This window comes from Panulirus ornatus, chromosome 41 (assembly GCF_036320965.1).
Source record: "Panulirus ornatus isolate Po-2019 chromosome 41, ASM3632096v1, whole genome shotgun sequence".
NCBI lineage: Eukaryota > Metazoa > Arthropoda > Malacostraca > Decapoda > Palinuridae > Panulirus > Panulirus ornatus.
In genome coordinates, this window is record NC_092264.1 from 5,429,506 (window position 1) to 5,446,965 (window position 17,460).

General features: G+C 40.5%; 2 protein-coding genes across 11 annotated transcripts in view; one reads left to right on the forward strand and one right to left on the reverse strand.

The window, feature by feature from the left end:
* Positions 1-17,460, forward strand: part of LOC139761635 (innexin shaking-B-like) — a 637,836-nt gene that overhangs the window by 612,553 nt on the left and 7,823 nt on the right. The window lies entirely within an intron of this gene.
* LOC139761638 (thyroid hormone receptor alpha-like) overlaps positions 17,111-17,460 on the reverse strand; it is a 69,792-nt gene continuing 69,442 nt past the window's right edge. For all 4 annotated transcript variants that reach the window (XR_011715574.1, XR_011715573.1, XR_011715572.1 and 1 more), the window contains one exon: positions 17,111-17,412. The gene's annotated coding sequence lies outside the window, so the exon portion shown is untranslated. The remainder of the gene's footprint in view (positions 17,413-17,460) is intronic.

A 17,460-nucleotide genomic window follows, 5' to 3' on the forward strand; every position in this document is an offset into this window, starting at 1 on the left:
GCCTTACATCCTCGATAAAAACTTTTCACTGCTTCTAACAACTTGCCTCCCACACCATATATTCTTAACACCTTCCACAGAGCATCTCTATCAACTCTATCATATGCCTTCTCCAGATCCATAAATGCTACATACAAATCCATTTGCTTTTCTAAGTATTTCTCACGTACATTCTTCAAAGCAAACAACTGATCCACACATCCTCTACCACTTCTGAAACCGCACTGCTCTTCCCCAATCTGATGCTCTGTTCATGCCTTCACCCTCTCAATCAATACCCTCCCATATAATTTCCCTGGAATACTCAACAAACTTATACCTCTGTAATTTGAGCACTCACTTTTATCCCCTTTGTACAATGGCACTGTGCAAGCATTCCGCCAATCCACAGGCACCTCATCATGATCCATACATACATTGAATATCCTTACCAGCCAATCAACAACACAGTCATCCCCTTTTTTTAATAAATTCCACTGCAAAACTATCCAAACCCGCCGCCTTGCCTTGTCTTGCTTTCACTCCCTCTTCTCTGTGTACCTTGCTGGAAGGGAGGTGGGCAGGATGCTATTTCATGTGTGGCGGGGTAGTAACAGGAATGGATGAAGGCATCAAATATGTGTACATGTGTATATATGTATGTCTGTATGTGTATGTATACGTTGAAATGTATATATGTTTGTATATAGGCGTTTAGGTATATATGTGTATATGTGGGTGGTTGGGCCATTCTTCCTCTCTTTCCTTGTGCTACCTCGCTGACGCGGGAAGCAGCAGTTAAGTATAATTAGAAAAAAATGTGTAAAAGTGTTGGACATGGATACCATGAACATAAGGGTATAAAGGTCATTGACTAAAACAAAATTGGTACCAGTCAATAGCTGCAAGCCCAACAACCCATCACTAATCTGCTTAGTTAAGGCTGGACACATTATCTGTTGGTGCCCTGCTGTAGTTATTGCTTACACATCCCTAGTAGTTTAACTATCCTTCCACAATCACAGCCTCTACCCATACCGCCATTCCCGAGGCCATGCTAGAAGGCCTAACGGCAACATTTGCAAGGCTTGGTACAGTTCTTAGCACAGTCTTCCTTCATTGAGCAGCTGCTTATGGATGTATACTTTGTGCAGGGAGTACTGCATCTATAGGACTTACACTTGCATCCTTGTTTGCACGTACCCTCGCCACACACTTACTTATATTACATATATAATTTGTGCATATATACATTTCAATATATAAATTATATATATTTTTTTTCATACTATTTGCCATTTCCCTCATTAGCGAGGTAGCGTTAAGAACAGAGGACTGAGCCCTCTTCTCTGTTCCTTCTTTTGGGAAGTTAAAAACGAGATGGAAAGATTTCCAGCCCCCCACTCCATCCCCTTTTAGTCGCCTTCTATGACACGCAGGGAATATATGGGAAGTATTCTTTCTCCCCTATCCCAGGGATAATGAATTATATATATATATATATATATATATATATATATATATATATATATATATATATATATATATATAATTGAAGAATGTGTGGAAGTCAAAAATATTATCTCTGAAAGCAAAAATGGGTATGTTTGAAGGAATAGTGGTTCCAACAATATTGTATGGTTGCGAGGCGTGGGCTATGGATAGAGTTGTACGCAGGAGGGTGGATGTGCTGGAAATGAGATGTTTGAGGACAATATGCGGTGTGAGGTGGTTTGATCGAGTAAGTAACAATAGGGTAAGAGAGATGTGTGGTAATAAAGAGTGTGGTTGAGAGAGCAGAAGAGGGTGTTTTGAAATAGTTTGGTCACATGGAGAGAATGAGTGTGGAAAGATTGACCAAGAGGATATATGTGTCAGAGGTGGAGGGAACAAGGAGAAGTGGGAGACCAAATTGGAGGTGGAAAGATGGAGTGAAAAAGATTTTGAGTGATTGGGGCCTGAACATGCAGGAGGGTGAAAGGCGTGCAAGGAATAGAGTGAATTGAAACGATGTGGTATACCAGGGTCAACGTGCTGTCAATAGATTGAACCAGGGCATGTGAAGCATTTGGGGTAAACCATGGAAAGGGTGCTGTGGTTTCGGTGCATTATTACATGACAGCTAGAGACTGACTGTGAACGAATGGGGCCTTTGGTGTCTTTTCCTAGCGCTACCTCGCACACATGAAGGGGGAGGGGGTTGTTATTCCATGTGTGGCTGGGTGGCGATGGGAACAAATAAAGGCAGACAGTATGAATTATGTACATGTGTATATATGTATATGTCTGTGTGTGTATATATATGTGTACATTGAGATGTATAGGTATGTATATTTGCGTGTGTGGACGTGTATGTATATACATGTGTATGTGGTTGGGTTGGGCCATTCTTTCGTCTGTTTCCTTGTGCTACCTCGCTAACGCGGGAGACAGCGACAAAGCAAAATAAGATAAATAAAATGAAATATGTGTATATATATATATATATATATATATATATATATATATATATATATATGGGGATAGGGGAGAAAGAATACTTCCCACGTATTCCCTGCGTGTCGTTCGTACAAGGCAACTAAAAGGGGAGGGAGCGGGGGGCTGGAAATCCTCCCCTCTTGTTTTTTTTTTAATTTTCCAAAAGAAGGACCAGAGAAGGGGGCCAGGTGAGGATATTCCCTCAAAGGCCCAGTCCTCTGTTCTTAATGCTACCTCACTAACCCGGGAAATGGCGAATGGTTTGAAAGAAAGATATATATATATATATATATATATATATATATATATATATATATATATATATATATATATATATATATATATATATATATGCAGGAGGGTGAAAGGCGTGCAAGGAACAGAGTGAATTGGAACGATGTGGTATACCGGGGTTGATGTGCTGTCAATGGAGTGAACCAGGGCATGTGAAGTGTCTGGGGTAAACCATGGAAAGTTCTGTGGGGCCTCGATGTGGAAAGGGAGCTGTGGTTTCGGTGCATTATTACATGACAACTAGAGACTGAGTGTGAATGAATGGGGTCTTTGTTGGCTTTTCCTAGCGCTACCTCGCACACATGAGGGGGGAGGGGTTTGTTTTTCCATGTGTGGCGAGGTGGCGATGGGAGTGAATAAAAGCAGACAGTATGAATTATGTACATGTGTATATATGTATATGTCTGTGTGTGTATATATGTGTACACATTGAGATGTATAGGTATGTATATTTGCGTGTGTGGACGTGTATGTATATACATGTGTATGTGGTTGGGTTGGGCCATTCTTTCGTCTGTTTCCTTGTGCTACCTCGCTAACGCGGGAGACAGCGACAAAGCAAAATAAAATAAATAAAATGAAATATATATATATATATATATGTTTTTTTTTTTTTCCGCTGTCTCCCGCGTTTGCGAGGTAGCGCAAGGAAACAGACGAAAGAAATGGCCCAACCCACCCCCATACACATGTATATACATACGTCCACACACGCAAATATACATACCTACACAGCTTTCCATGGTTTACCCCAGACGCTTCACATGCCCTGATTCAATCCACTGACAGCACGTCAACCCCGGTATACCACATCGCTCCAATTCACTCTATTCCTTGCCCTCCTTTCACCCTCCTGCATGTTCAGGCCCCGATCACACAAAATCTTTTTCACTCCATCTTTCCACCTCCAATTTGGTCTCCCTCTTCTCCTCGTTCCTTCCACCTCCGACACATATATCCTCTTGGTCAATCTTTCCTCACTCATTCTCTCCATGTGCCCAAACCATTTCAAAACACCCTCTTCTGCTCTCTCAACCAGGCTCTTTTTATTTCCACACATCTCTCTTACCCTTACGTTACTTACTCGATCAAACCACCTCACACCACACATTGTCCTCAAGCATCTCATTTCCAGCACATCCATCCTCCTGCGCACAACTCTATCCATAGCCCACGCCTCGCAACCATACAACATTGTTGGAACCACTATTCCTTCAAACATACCCATTTTTGCTTTCCGAGATAATGTTCTCGACTTCCACACATTCTTCAAGGCCCCCAGGATTTTCGCCCCCTCCCCCACCCTATGATCCACTTCCGCTTCCATGGTTCCATCCGCTGCCAGATCCACTCCCAGATATCTAAAACACTTCACTTCCTCCATATATATATATATCTTAATCCTCTATCCCTGGGGATAGGGGATTAAGAATACTTCCCTCGTATTCCCTGCGTGTCGTAGAAGGCGACTAAAAGGGGAGGGAGCGGGGGGCTGGAAATCCTCCTCTCTCGTTTTTTTTTTTTTGATTTTCCAAAAGAAGAAACAGAGGGGGCCAGGTGAGTATATTCCGAAAAAGGCCCAGTCCTCTGTTCTTAACGCTACCTCGCTAACGCGGGAAATGGCGAATAGTTTGAAAAAAAATATATATATATATATATATATATATATATATATATATATATATATATATATATATATATATATATATATATATATATATATTTTTTTTTTTTTTTCAAACTATTCGCCATTTCCCGCGTTAGCGAGGTAGCGTTAAGAACAGAGGACTGGGCCTTTTTCGGAATATCCTCACCTGGCCCCCTCTGTTTCTTCTTTTGGAAAATAAAAAAAAAAAAAAAAAAAAGATATATATATATATATATATATATATATATATATATATATATATATATATATATATATATATATATATATATATATATATATATATATCTTTCTTTCAAACTATTCGCCATTTCCCAGGTTAGTGAGGTAGCATTAAGAACAGAGGACTGGGCCATTGAGGGAATATCCTCACCTGGCCCCCTTCTCTGGTCCTTCTTTTGGAAAATTAAAAAAAAAAAACGTGAGGGGAGGATTTCCAGCCCCCCGCTCCCTCCCCTTTTAGTTGCCTTGTACGAACGACACGCAGGGAATATGTGGGAAGTATTCTTTCTCCCCTATCCCCATATATATATATATATATATATATATATATATATATATATATATATATATATATATATATATATATATATGCATAATGCCATTGTACAAAGGCAAAGGGGATAAGAGTGAGTGCTCAAATTACAGAGGTATAAGTTTGTTGAGTATTCCTGGTAAATTATATGGGAGGATATTGATTGAGAGGGTGAAGGCATGTACAGAGCATCAGATTGGGGAAGAGCAGTGTGGTTTCAGAAGTGGTAGAGGATGTGTGGATCAGGTGTTTGCTTTGAAGAATGTATGTGAGAAATACTTAGAAAAGCAAATGGATTTGTATGTAGCATTTATGAATCTGGAGAAGGCATATGATAGAGTTGATAGAGATGCTCTGTGGAAGGTATTAAGAATATATGGTGTGGGAGGCAAGTTGTTAGAAGCAGTGAAAAGTTTTTATCGAGGATGTAAGGCATGTGTACGTGTAGGAAGAGAGGAAAGTGATTGGTTCTCAGTGAATGTAGGTTTGCGGCAGGGGTGTGTGATGTCTCCATGGTTGTTTAATTTGTTTATGGATGGGGTTGTTAGGGAGGTGAATGCAAGAGTTTTGGAAAGGGGCAAGTAAGAAGTCTGTTGGGGATGAGAGAGCTTGGGAAGTGAGTCAGTTGTTGTTCGCTGATGATACAGCGCTGGTGGCTGATTCATGTGAGAAACTGCAGAAGCTGGTGACTGAGTTTGGTAAAGTGTGTGAAAGAAGAAAGTTAAGAGTAAATGTGAATAAGAGCAAGGTTATTAGGTACAGTAGGGTTGAGGGTCAAGTCAATTGGGAGGTGAGTTTGAATGGAGAAAAACTGGAGGAAGTGAAGTGTTTTAGATACCTGGGAGTGGATCTGGCAGCGGATGGAACCATGGAAGCGGAAGTGGATCATAGGGTGGGGGAGGGGGCGAAAATTCTGGGAGCCTTGAAGAATGTGTGGAAGTCGAGAACATTATCTCGGAAAGCAAAAATGGGTATGTTTGAAGGAATAGTGGTTCCAACAATGTTGTATGGTTGCGAGGCGTGGGCTATGGATAGAGTTGTGCGCAGGAGGATGGATGTGCTGGAAATGAGATGTTTGAGGACAATGTGTGGTGTGAGGTGGTTTGATCGAGTAAGTAACGTAAGGGTAAGAGAGATGTGTGGAAATAAAAAGAGCGTGGTTGAGAGAGCAGAAGAGGGTGTTTTGAAATGGTTCGGGCACATGGAGAGAATGAGTGAGGAAAGATTGACCAAGAGAATATATGTGTTGGAGGTGGAGGGAACGAGGAGAAGAGGGAGACCAAATTGGAGGTGGAAAGATGGAGTGAAAAAGATTTTGTGTGATCGGGGCCTGAGCATGCAGGAGGGTGAAAGGAGGGCAAGGAATAGAGTGAATTGGAGCGATGTGGTATACCGGGGTTGACATTGTCCTCATAATCTCATTTCCAGCACTTCCAACCTCCTGCGCACAACTCTATCCATAGCCCACGCCTCGCAACCATACAACATTGTTGGAACCACTATTCCTTCAAACATACCCATTTTTGCTTTCCGAGATAATGTCCTCGACTTCCACACATTCTTCAAGGCTCCCAGAATTTTCGCCCCCTCCCCCAACCTATGATCCACTTCCGCTTCCATGGTTCCACCTGCTGCCAGATCCACTCCCAGATATCTAAAACACTTCACTTCCTCCAGTTTTTCTCCATTCAAACTCACCTCCCAATTGACTTGACCCTCAACCCTACTGTACCTAATAACCTTGCTCTTATTCACATTTACTCTTAACTTTCTTCTTCCACACACTTTACCAAACTCAGTCACCAGCTTCTGCAGTTTCTCACATGAATCAGCCACCAGCGCTGTATCATCAGCGAACAACAACTGACTCACTTCCCAAGCTCTCTCATCCCCAACAGACTTCATACTTGCCCCTCTTTCCAAAACTCTTGCATTCACCTCTCTAACAACCCCATCCATAAACAAATTAAATAACCATGGAGACATCACACACCCCTGCCGCAAACCTACATTCACTGAGAACCAATCACTTTCCTCTCTTCCTACACGTACACATGCCTTACATCCTCGATAAAAACTTTTCACTGCTTCTAACAACTTGCCTCCCACACCATATATTCTTAATATATATATATATATATATATATATATATATATATATATATATATATAATTCCCTGGGGATAGGGGAGAAAGAATACTTCCCACGTATTCCCTGCGTGTCGTAGAAGGCGACTAAAAGGGAAGGGAGCGGGGGGCTGGAAATCCTCCCCTCTCAGTTTTTTTTTAATTTTCCAAAAGAAGGAACAGAGAAGGGGGCCAGGTGAGGATAGTCCCTCAAAGGTCCAGTCCTCTGTTCTTAACGCTACCTTGCTAACGTGGGAAATGGCGAATAGTATGAAAGAAAAGAAATATATATATATATATATATATATATATATTTATTTATTTATTATACTTTGTCGCTGTCTCCCGCGTTTGCGAGGTAGCGCAAGGAAACAGACAAAAGAAATGGCCCAACCCCCCCCATACACATGTATATACATACGTCCACACACGCAAATATACATATCTACACAGCTTTCCATGGCTTACCCCAGACGCTTCACATGCCTTGATTCAATCCACTGACAGCACGTCAACCCCGGTATACCACATCGCTCCAATTCACTCTATTCCTTGCCCTCCTTTCACCCTCCTGCATGTTCAGGCCCTGATCACACAAAATCTTTTTCAGTCCATCTTTCCACCTCCAATTTGGTCTCCCTCTTCTCCTTGTTCCCTCCACCTCCGACACATATATCCTCTTTGTCAATCTTTCCTCACTCATCCTCTCAATGTGCCCAAACCACTTCAAAACACCCTCTTCTGCTCTCTCAACCACGCTCTTTTTATTTCCACACATCTCTCTTACCCTTACGTTACTCACTCGATCAAACCACCTCACACCACACATTGTCCTCAAACATCTCATTTCCAGCACATCCATCCTCCTGCGCACAACTCTATCCATAGCCCACGCCTCGCAACCATACAACATTGTTGGAACCACTATTCCTTCAAACATACCCATTTTTGCTTTCCGAGATAATGTTCTCGACTTCCACACATTCTTCAAGGCCCCCAGAATTCCCCCCCCCCCCCCCCCCCCCAATGATCCACTTCCGCTTCCATGGTTCCATCCACTGCCAGATCCACTCCCAGATATCTAAAACACTTCACTTCCTCCAGTTTTTCTCCATTCAAACTCACCTCCCAATTGACTTGACCCTCAACCCTACTGTACCTAATAACCTTGCTCTTATTCACATTTACTCTTAACTTTCTTCTTCCACACACTTTACCAAACTCAGTCACCAGCTTCTGCAGTTTCTCACATGAATCAGCCACCAGTGCTGTATCATCAGCGAACAACAACTGGGGATAGGGGAGAAAGAATACTTCCCACGTATTCCCTGCGTGTCGTACAAGGTGACTAAAAGGGGAGGGAGCGGGGGGCTGGAAATCCTCCCCTCTCGTGTTTTTTTTTTTTTTTTCTTTTTAATTTTCCAAAAGAAGGAACAGAGAAGGGGGCCAGGTGAGGATATTCCCTCAAAGGCCCAGCCCTCTGTTCTTAACGCTACCTCGCTAATGCGGAAAATGGCGAATCGTATGAAAGAAAAAGAAAGAATATGTATATAAAATGTAGATATGATAATCACACTAGTTTGTGATGAAATTTATGAAGGAGTTCATACAATTTTATTTTATATAATTTTTCTGTACATGTGGCACAACATGTTTCATGGAGACAATCCACGTCATCAGGTGCCAGTACTTACCAAAGTTTAATCCTAACATCACACTAGTGTAATGCACCTATCAGTACAGACCAACCACTGTCCTCAGGTAAATTCCTCCTTAGGTATGAGATGTTTTCATCAAAGGGGACTTCAGTGAAAAGAGAATCGTCATCAAAAGTAATGAGTTTATGATCAAACAATTTCATGTACCTAACTTTGTTTACAAAATGGTATATGGTAGAATCTGCTGAGATTTGTCAAGTGAATAGAAATAAACCCTGTGTTGCCATGGGAGAGTTAGTACATGCATATTTTGCAGGACCACTTATGGGGCATATGTATTTGGTCCTCGGTGGTGAGAAGTAAGAATTTTGAATAGTACATCAGCACTCACAACTAATCTGGAGTTATGGGATATTTTTACCTCTCTTGGGCTGCTCTCATTGCTAATTAGTGATAATGGAAGCCAGTCAGCCAGTTATGAATTTGGTCAATTTATGGAATGGCTGAGAGCTATTAAAGCATTCAAGAATAGGCTAAAGAAAATGAGAAAAGCAGCCTTCAAAACGAGGTTGTCCAGCCAATGGTTAGAAATCTACAGGGTTCCCTTGACCTACTGACACCAGACTGAAAGAAAAAAAAAGGTAAAAGGGAAAGAAAAAGTGAAATATCATAGGGAATTTAGGGTAAATGATGCACTGTTTGTGAAGAATTATAGTGATAGGGGAGTTGGTTGGGTACCAGGAGTCGTAGTGGAAGTAAGTGAACCCGTCATAGAAGAGAGAGCTTTGTGATAATAGAGTTGTCAGGAGACCTGTTGATCAAATGAGATTTAAAGCATAATATTGTTGGGTGAGTGTGGTAAGAATAATGCACAGCAGGCTTTAGGACAAATGAGTTGTGGTGAACTTGTGGTTCAGATACCTAATAGAACATGAAAATCAAAGAGAAGGTGATATTAGTTTTCCAAGCCAAAATAAGTAGAGTCTTGACTTAAGCAAGTTCATCCTGTATGGTTCCTTCAGGAATCCCAGTGAAAATCAAAACAAGATCTGGAAGAGTCATGCATAAACCTGTGAGATTAGAATTCCTGAATATGAGAGTTATATTATAGAGCACAAAAATGTAACCCATTGAAAATGAAACAGTATTTATATATATTTTGAAGGATGTGTATTTTCTGTTTGTAATATTTAAATTATTTTGTATTTCTGTAAATCATTTTATATATACTATTACCATACTTAAAGGAAGAAGTGCAAATGACTGGGAGATGTATAAATGAAAGTGGCAGGAGGAAGGTGCAAGGGTTGAAAAAAAGGGCAAATGAGAGTTGGGGTGAGAGTACCATTGAACTTTAGGGAGAATAAAAAGATATTTTTTTTTTCCCTGGGGATAGGGGAGAAAGAATACTTCCCACGTATTCCCTGCGTGTCGTAGAAGGCGACTAAAAGGGGAGGGAGCGGGGGGCTGGAAATCCTCCCCTCTCTTTTTTTTTTTTTAATTTTCCAAAAGAAGGAACAGAGGGGGCCAGGTGAGGATATTCCAAAAAAGGCCCAATCCTCTGTTCTTAACGCTACCTCGCTATCGCGGGAAACGGCGAATAGTATGAAAAAAAAAAAAAAAAAAAAAAAGATATTTTGGAAGAAGGTAAATAACATGCGAAAGACAAGAACATTGGTGAAGGGGGCAAGAAGGGAAGTGATAACAGGTAGTGAGACGTAGCTAGGATGCCATTTGGTAAACAAGTGTTTACCAAATGGCATCTTAGCTATACCTCTTCCTTGTACGTCATCTGACTGTTATATTTCTTTCTTGTATCTCCCTTGATATGACAATTACATGAAAAAGCACTTGGGAACCTATTGTATTTCATTTCCTATGAGTCCACAGGGAAATGAAACACAATAAATTCCCAAGCACACTTTCGTGTAATATTTATTTATTTATTTATTTATTTATATTTTGCTTTGTCGCTGTCTCCTGCATTACCGAGGTAGCGCAAGGAAACAGACAAAAGAATGGCCCAACCCACCCACATACACATGTATATACATACACGTCCACACACGCAAATTACATACCTATACATCTCAACGTATACATAAATATACACACAGACATATACATATATACACATATACATAATTCATACTGTCTGCCTTTATTCATCCCCATCGCCACCTCGCCACACATGAAATAACAACCCCCTCCCCCCTCATGTGTGCAAGGTAGCGCTAGAAAAGACAACAAAGGCCCCATTCGTTCAAACTCAGTCTCTAGCTGTCATGTAATAATGCACTGAAACCACAGCTCCCTTTCCACATCCAGGCCCTACAGAAGTTTCCATGGTTTACACTAGATGCTTCACATGCCCTGGTTCAATCCATTGACAGCACGTCGACCCCAGTATACCACATCGTTCCAATTCACTCTATTCCTTGCACGCCTTTCACCCTCCTGCATGTTCAGGCCCCAATCACTCAAAATCTTTTTCACTCCATCTTTCAACTTCCAATTTTGTCTCCCACTTCTCCTTGTTCCCTCCACCTCTGACACATGTATCCTCTTGGTCAATCTTTCCTCACTCATCCTCTCCATGTGACCAAACCATTTCAAAACACCCTCTTCTGCTCTCTCAACCACACTCTTTTTATTACCACTTTTTATTACCCTATTATTACTTACTTGATCAAACCACCTCACACCACATATTGTCCTCAAACATCTCATTTCCAGCACATCCACCCTCCTCCGCACAACTCTATCTGTAGCCCACGCCTTGCAACCATACAACATTGTTGGAACCGCTATTCCTTCAAACATAACCATTTTTGCTTTCCGAGATAATGTTCTCGACTTCCACACATTCTTCAATGCTCCCAGAATTTTCACCCCCTCCTCCACCCTATGATTCACTTCCGCTTCCATGGTTCCATCCGCTGCCAAATCCACTCCCAGATATCTAAAACACTTCACTTCCTCCAGTTTTTCTCCATTCAAACTTACCTCCCAATTGACTTGACCCTCAACCCTACTGTACCTAATAACCTTGCTCTTATTCACATTTACTTTCAGCTTTCTTCTTTCACACACTTTACCAAACTCAGTCACCAGCTTCTGCAGTTTCTCACATGAATCGGCCACCAGTGCTGTATCATCAGCGAACAACAATTGACTCACTTCCCAAGCTCTCTCATCCACAACAGACTGCATACTTGCCCCTCTTTCCAAAACTCTTGCATTCACCTCCCTAACAACCCCATCCATAAACAAATTAAACAACCATGGAGACATCACACACCCCTGCCACAAACCTACATTCACTGAGAACCAATCACTTTCCTCTCTTCCTACACGTACACATGCCTTACATCCTCGTTAAAAACTTTTCACTGCTTTTAACAACTTGCCTCCCACACTATGTATTCTTAATACCTTCCACAGAGCATCTCTATCAACTCTGTCATCTGCCTTCTCCAGATCCATAAATGCTACATACAAATCCACTTGTTTTTCTAAGTATTTCTCACATACATTCTTCAAAGCAAACACCTGATCCACACATCCTCTACCACTTGTGAAACCACACTGCTCTTCCCCCAATCTGATGCTCTGTACATGCCTTCACCCTCTCAGTCAATACCCTCCCATATAATTTCCCAGGAATACTCAACAATCTTATATCTCTGTAATTTGAGCACTCACCTTTGCACAATGGCACTATGCAAGCATTCTGCCAATCCTCAGGCACTTCACCATGAATCATACATACATTAAATAACCTTACCAATCAGTCAACAATACAAGTCACCCCCTTCATCTTCCGCAATGCTCTTACTACCTCTTCTCTGTTTACCAAATCATTTTCCCTTAACCCTCTTACTTTGCACACCACCTCGACCAAAACACCCTACATGGACGTTTATGAGTGTATGGTTATTTCTTTGTTTCCTGCATCACACTACCTGTGTGACGCAGGAAACTGCAGTCAAGTATAATATATATACAATTACAATATTATTGTAGGAAGGAGTGCAAATGACTGGGAGATGTATAAATGAAAGTAAGAGGAGGTCAAGAGGAAGATGCAAGGTTTGAAAAAGAAGGCAAATCAGAGTTGAAGTGAGAGAGTATCATTGAACTTTAGGGAGAATAAAAAGATGTTTTGGAAGAAGGTAAATGAAGTTTCAAGTTTACGGGGGGGGGGGGGGGGGGATGTCATAATTTTATATGGAATGAATGCTTTTAAATAAAAGCATTCATTTTAATTAAAATGGTGCACCTGGCCATGAAAAGAAAAGGACATTGTAAGCCATCACTGACGCTACGTGGTTGCCCCACAGTAAAGCTATTACTTTTGGACTTAAGTGGAAGTACTTTGTCTAGTGTACTACACCAAATATTAGTTCTACAAGAGCAAATAAATGGGAGCACAAATTTCACAAGTTTTTCTTGTGAAATATTCTAGATCAAGCAAGAATATTTTGAAGGTTCATACAAAATAAAGGTACACAAAATCTCTGAGATTTTAACACCTATTTATATAAAAAAAATCTTATATTTCTGGAAAGTATCAGAGACAGGGTTAGAAATTGCACCCTCAAACATGTTGAAAGGACTTTATGAAATTTTGTTCTGCAAAATGCCCTTTGGGCCAAAAAAAAAAAAAAAGTGTATGTGCTGCCATCTGTTGAGAAATTTCTCTCCAATTTGCCCTGAGGCTATAACACAGGTGTCACATTTGAAATACCAAATTTTTGGCAAAATTTCAGATTGCAACATGCCCTGGGGCTATAACACGGGTGTTTTTCATCAAATGTGCTGCCATCTGTTGAGAAGTTTAACACTCCAATTTGCCCCGAGGCTGTAACACAGGTGTCGCGTTTGAAATACCAAATTTTTGGCAAAATTTTGGACTGCAACATGCCCTGGGGCTATAACACTGGTGTTTTTCATCAAATGTGCTGCCATCTGTTGAGAAGTTTAACACTCCAATTTGCCCCGAGGCTATAACACAGGTGTCGCATTTGAAATACCAAATTTTTGGTGAAATTTTGGACTGCAACATGCCCCGGGGCTATAACACGGGTGTTTTTCATCAAATGTGCTGCCATCTGTTGAGAAGTTTAACACTCCAATTTGCCCCGAGGCTATAACACAGGTGTCACGTTTGAAATACCAAATTTTTGGCAAAATTTCGGACTGCAACATGCCCCGGGGCTATAACACGGGTGTTTTCCATCAAATGTGCTGCCATCTGTTGAGAAGTTTAACACTCCAATTTGCCCCGAGGCTGTAACACAGGTGTCGCATTTGAAATACCAAATTTTTGGTGAAATTTTGGACTGCAACATGCCCCGGGGCTATAACACGGGTGTTTTTCATCAAATGTGCTGCCATCTGTTGAGAAGTTTAACACTCCAATTTGCCCCGAGGCTATAACACAGGTGTCACATTTGAAATACCAAATTTTTGGCAAAATTTCGGACTGCAACATGCCCCGGGGCTATAACACGGGTGTTTTCCATCAAATGTGCTGCCATCTGTTGAGAAGTTTAACACTCCAATTTGCCCCGAGGCTATAACACAGGTGTCGCATTTGAAATACCAAATTTTTGGTGAAATTTTGGACTGCAACATGCCCCGGGGCTATAACACGGGTGTTTTCCATCAAATGTGCTGCCATCTGTTGAGAAGTTTAACACTCCAATTTGCCCCGAGGCTATAACACAGGTGTCACGTTTGAAATACCAAATTTTTGGCGAAATTTCGGACTGCAACATGCCCTGGGGCTATAACACTGGTATTTTTCATCAAATGTGCTGCGATCTGTTGAGAAATTTAACACTATTTTAATCACTATATTTTGGCGAAAATTTCAGACTAATATGCTCCAAGGTGTGTCTTTTAACTACCAAATCTTAAATAAAAATAGTAAATTTGTAGATATATATATTGGGGGAAAGGTTATTCATACCCCATTATCATGTCTCAATTTTAGACAATTTAATTTTCCAACATGCCCCAAGGATACCATACAATCATCATCAGGGGAGTTACAAGAAACAAGTCAGTTGATATATAATAAAGACATTGTATATCAACTGACTTGTATTTTTTTTTTCTTCTTTTCTCTCTCCTGATGATGTGATTACATGAAATTGAACTTTGGGAACTTATGTTTCATATATATATATATATATATATATATATATATATATATATATATATATATATATATATATATATATATATATTTCTTTTTTTTTCAAACTATTCGCCATTTCCCGCGTTAGTGAGGTAGCGTTAAGAACAGAGGACTGGGCCTTTGAGGGAACATCCTAACCTGGCCCCCTTCTCTGTTCCTTCTTTTGGAAAAAAAAAAGAGAGGGGAGGATTTCCAGCCACCCGCTCCCTCCCCTTTTAGTCGCCTTCTACGACACGCAGGGAATACGTGGGAAGTATTCTTTCTCCCCTAACCCCAGGGATATATATATATATATATATATATATATATATATATATATATATATATATATATATATATATTTTCATACTATTCGCCATTTCTCGCGTTAGCAAGGTAGCGTTAAGAACAGAGGACTGGGCCTTAGAGGGAATATCCTCACCTGGCCCCCTTCTCTGTTCCTTCTTTTGGAAAATTAAAAAAAAAACGAGAGGGGAGGATTTCAAGCCACCAGCTCCCTCCCCTTTTAGTCGCCTTCTACGACAGGCAGGGAATACATGGGAAGTGTTCTTTCCCCCCTATCCCCAGGGATGGTATATATATATATATATATATATATATATATATATATATATATTATGTAATCGAATACCCTTCGTCTCACATTGGAGCAACAGGGTCTCCACTGGTTATTTCTCATAAGTTCATGCAACCAGCAGATAGCACGTTAGAGAATCTAACTGTACAACACGTAAATAGTGTATGTGAGCATGCCCTACCATATAACCTACAACAGCCAGGATCGCACCTGGGACCCCTGCATTGCAGGAAAGAGCATTATGGCTAGGCTATTATCACTACTAAAAGGGGTCCCAGATTCGATCCTGGCTGCTGGAGGTTTCTGTTACATTGTAGTGTTGTTGATTGGTTGGTAAGGATATTCAATGTAGCTATGGATCATGGTGAAGTGCCTGAGGATTGGCGGAATGCATGCATAGTGCCAGAGTACAAAGGCAAAGGAGATAAGGGTGAGTGTTCAAATTACAGAGGCATAAGTTTTTTGAGTATTCCTGGGAAATTATTTGAGAAGGTAAAGGCATGTACAGAGCATCAGATTTGGGAAGAGCAGTGTGGTTTCAGAAGTGGTAGAGGATGTATGGATCAGGTGTTTGCCTTGAAGAATGTATGTGAGAAATACTTAGAAAAACATGGATATGTATGTAGCATTTATGGATCTGGAGAAGGCCGCTTTGTGGAAGGTTTTAAGAGTATATGGTGTTGGAGGTAAGTTGCTAGAAGCAGTGACAAGTTTTTACCAGGGATGTAAGGCATGTGTACCAGTAGGAAGAGAGGAAAGTGATTGGTTCCAAGTGAGATTGTTAGGGAGATGAATGCAAGAGTTTTGGAGAGAGGGGCAAGTATGCAGTCTGTTCTTGATGAGAGAGCTTGGAAAGTGAGTCAATTGTTGTTCGCTGATGATACAGTGCTGGTGGCTGATTCAGGTGAGAAACTGCATAAGTTGGTGACTGAGTTTGGTAAAGCGTGTGAAAGAGGAAAGTTGTTAATAAATATGAATAAGAGCAAAGTTATTAGGTTCAGTAGGGTTGAGGGACAAGTTAACTGGGATGTAAGTTTGAATGGAGAAAAAGCAGAGGAAGTGGAGTGCTTTAGATATCTGGGAGTGGACACTACAGCAGATGGAACCATGGAAGAGGAAGTGAGGAAGGCGAGAACATTATCTCAGAGAGCAAAATTGGGTACATTTGAAGGAATAGTGGTTCCAACAATGTTATATGGTTGCAAGACATGGGCTTGTGCCTGCAAAAAGTTTAACTGCAAATGAAAAGACACCTTGGCAAGGCTGTATCACTATGGTACAATCTTATCAAGGAACTTCCCACACCAAAGGAGACCATGTTTTTCTGCTACATGAAGTACCATAGCCTTGGACTATATGGCTATCAATTATTATGTCTCAAAGCTTTTTCTACAACTGTATCAACCCTGTTTTTACACACATGAAATGGCTATTTTAATACTTGAATTTAAGCAACAACACAATAATGGTCTCTAATGCTCTAATTAGAAATATGAATGAGATGTGTACACTAATCTCAGGTAATTTTTAATGTACGATACCACTAATAACCCTACATCTTCAGACAGCAGATAATAACTACACACAGCAGATAATATTCTTTAATAAGTCAGTCAAACAATTGACTGTAACTTCACACAGCAGATATTCTTTAAAAAGTCAGTCAAACAACAGACTATAACTTCACACAGCAGGTAATATTCTATAAAAAGTCTATCAAACAACTGACTATAACTACTCAAATAATAATCCTCAGCACTGGTGAAATTATGAATTTATATATTCAAAAAACTTCTGCAGAATGGTAGTTTAGTCATCATTAGCTGCCATTTTAACAACTCTTCAGCCATCTCATCACACATCTGTGCCGTGCCTCCAGTGGTGAAAATGCTGCAAAAAGATGAACGTGATTTTGAGATAATGTTTTTAAAAATTATG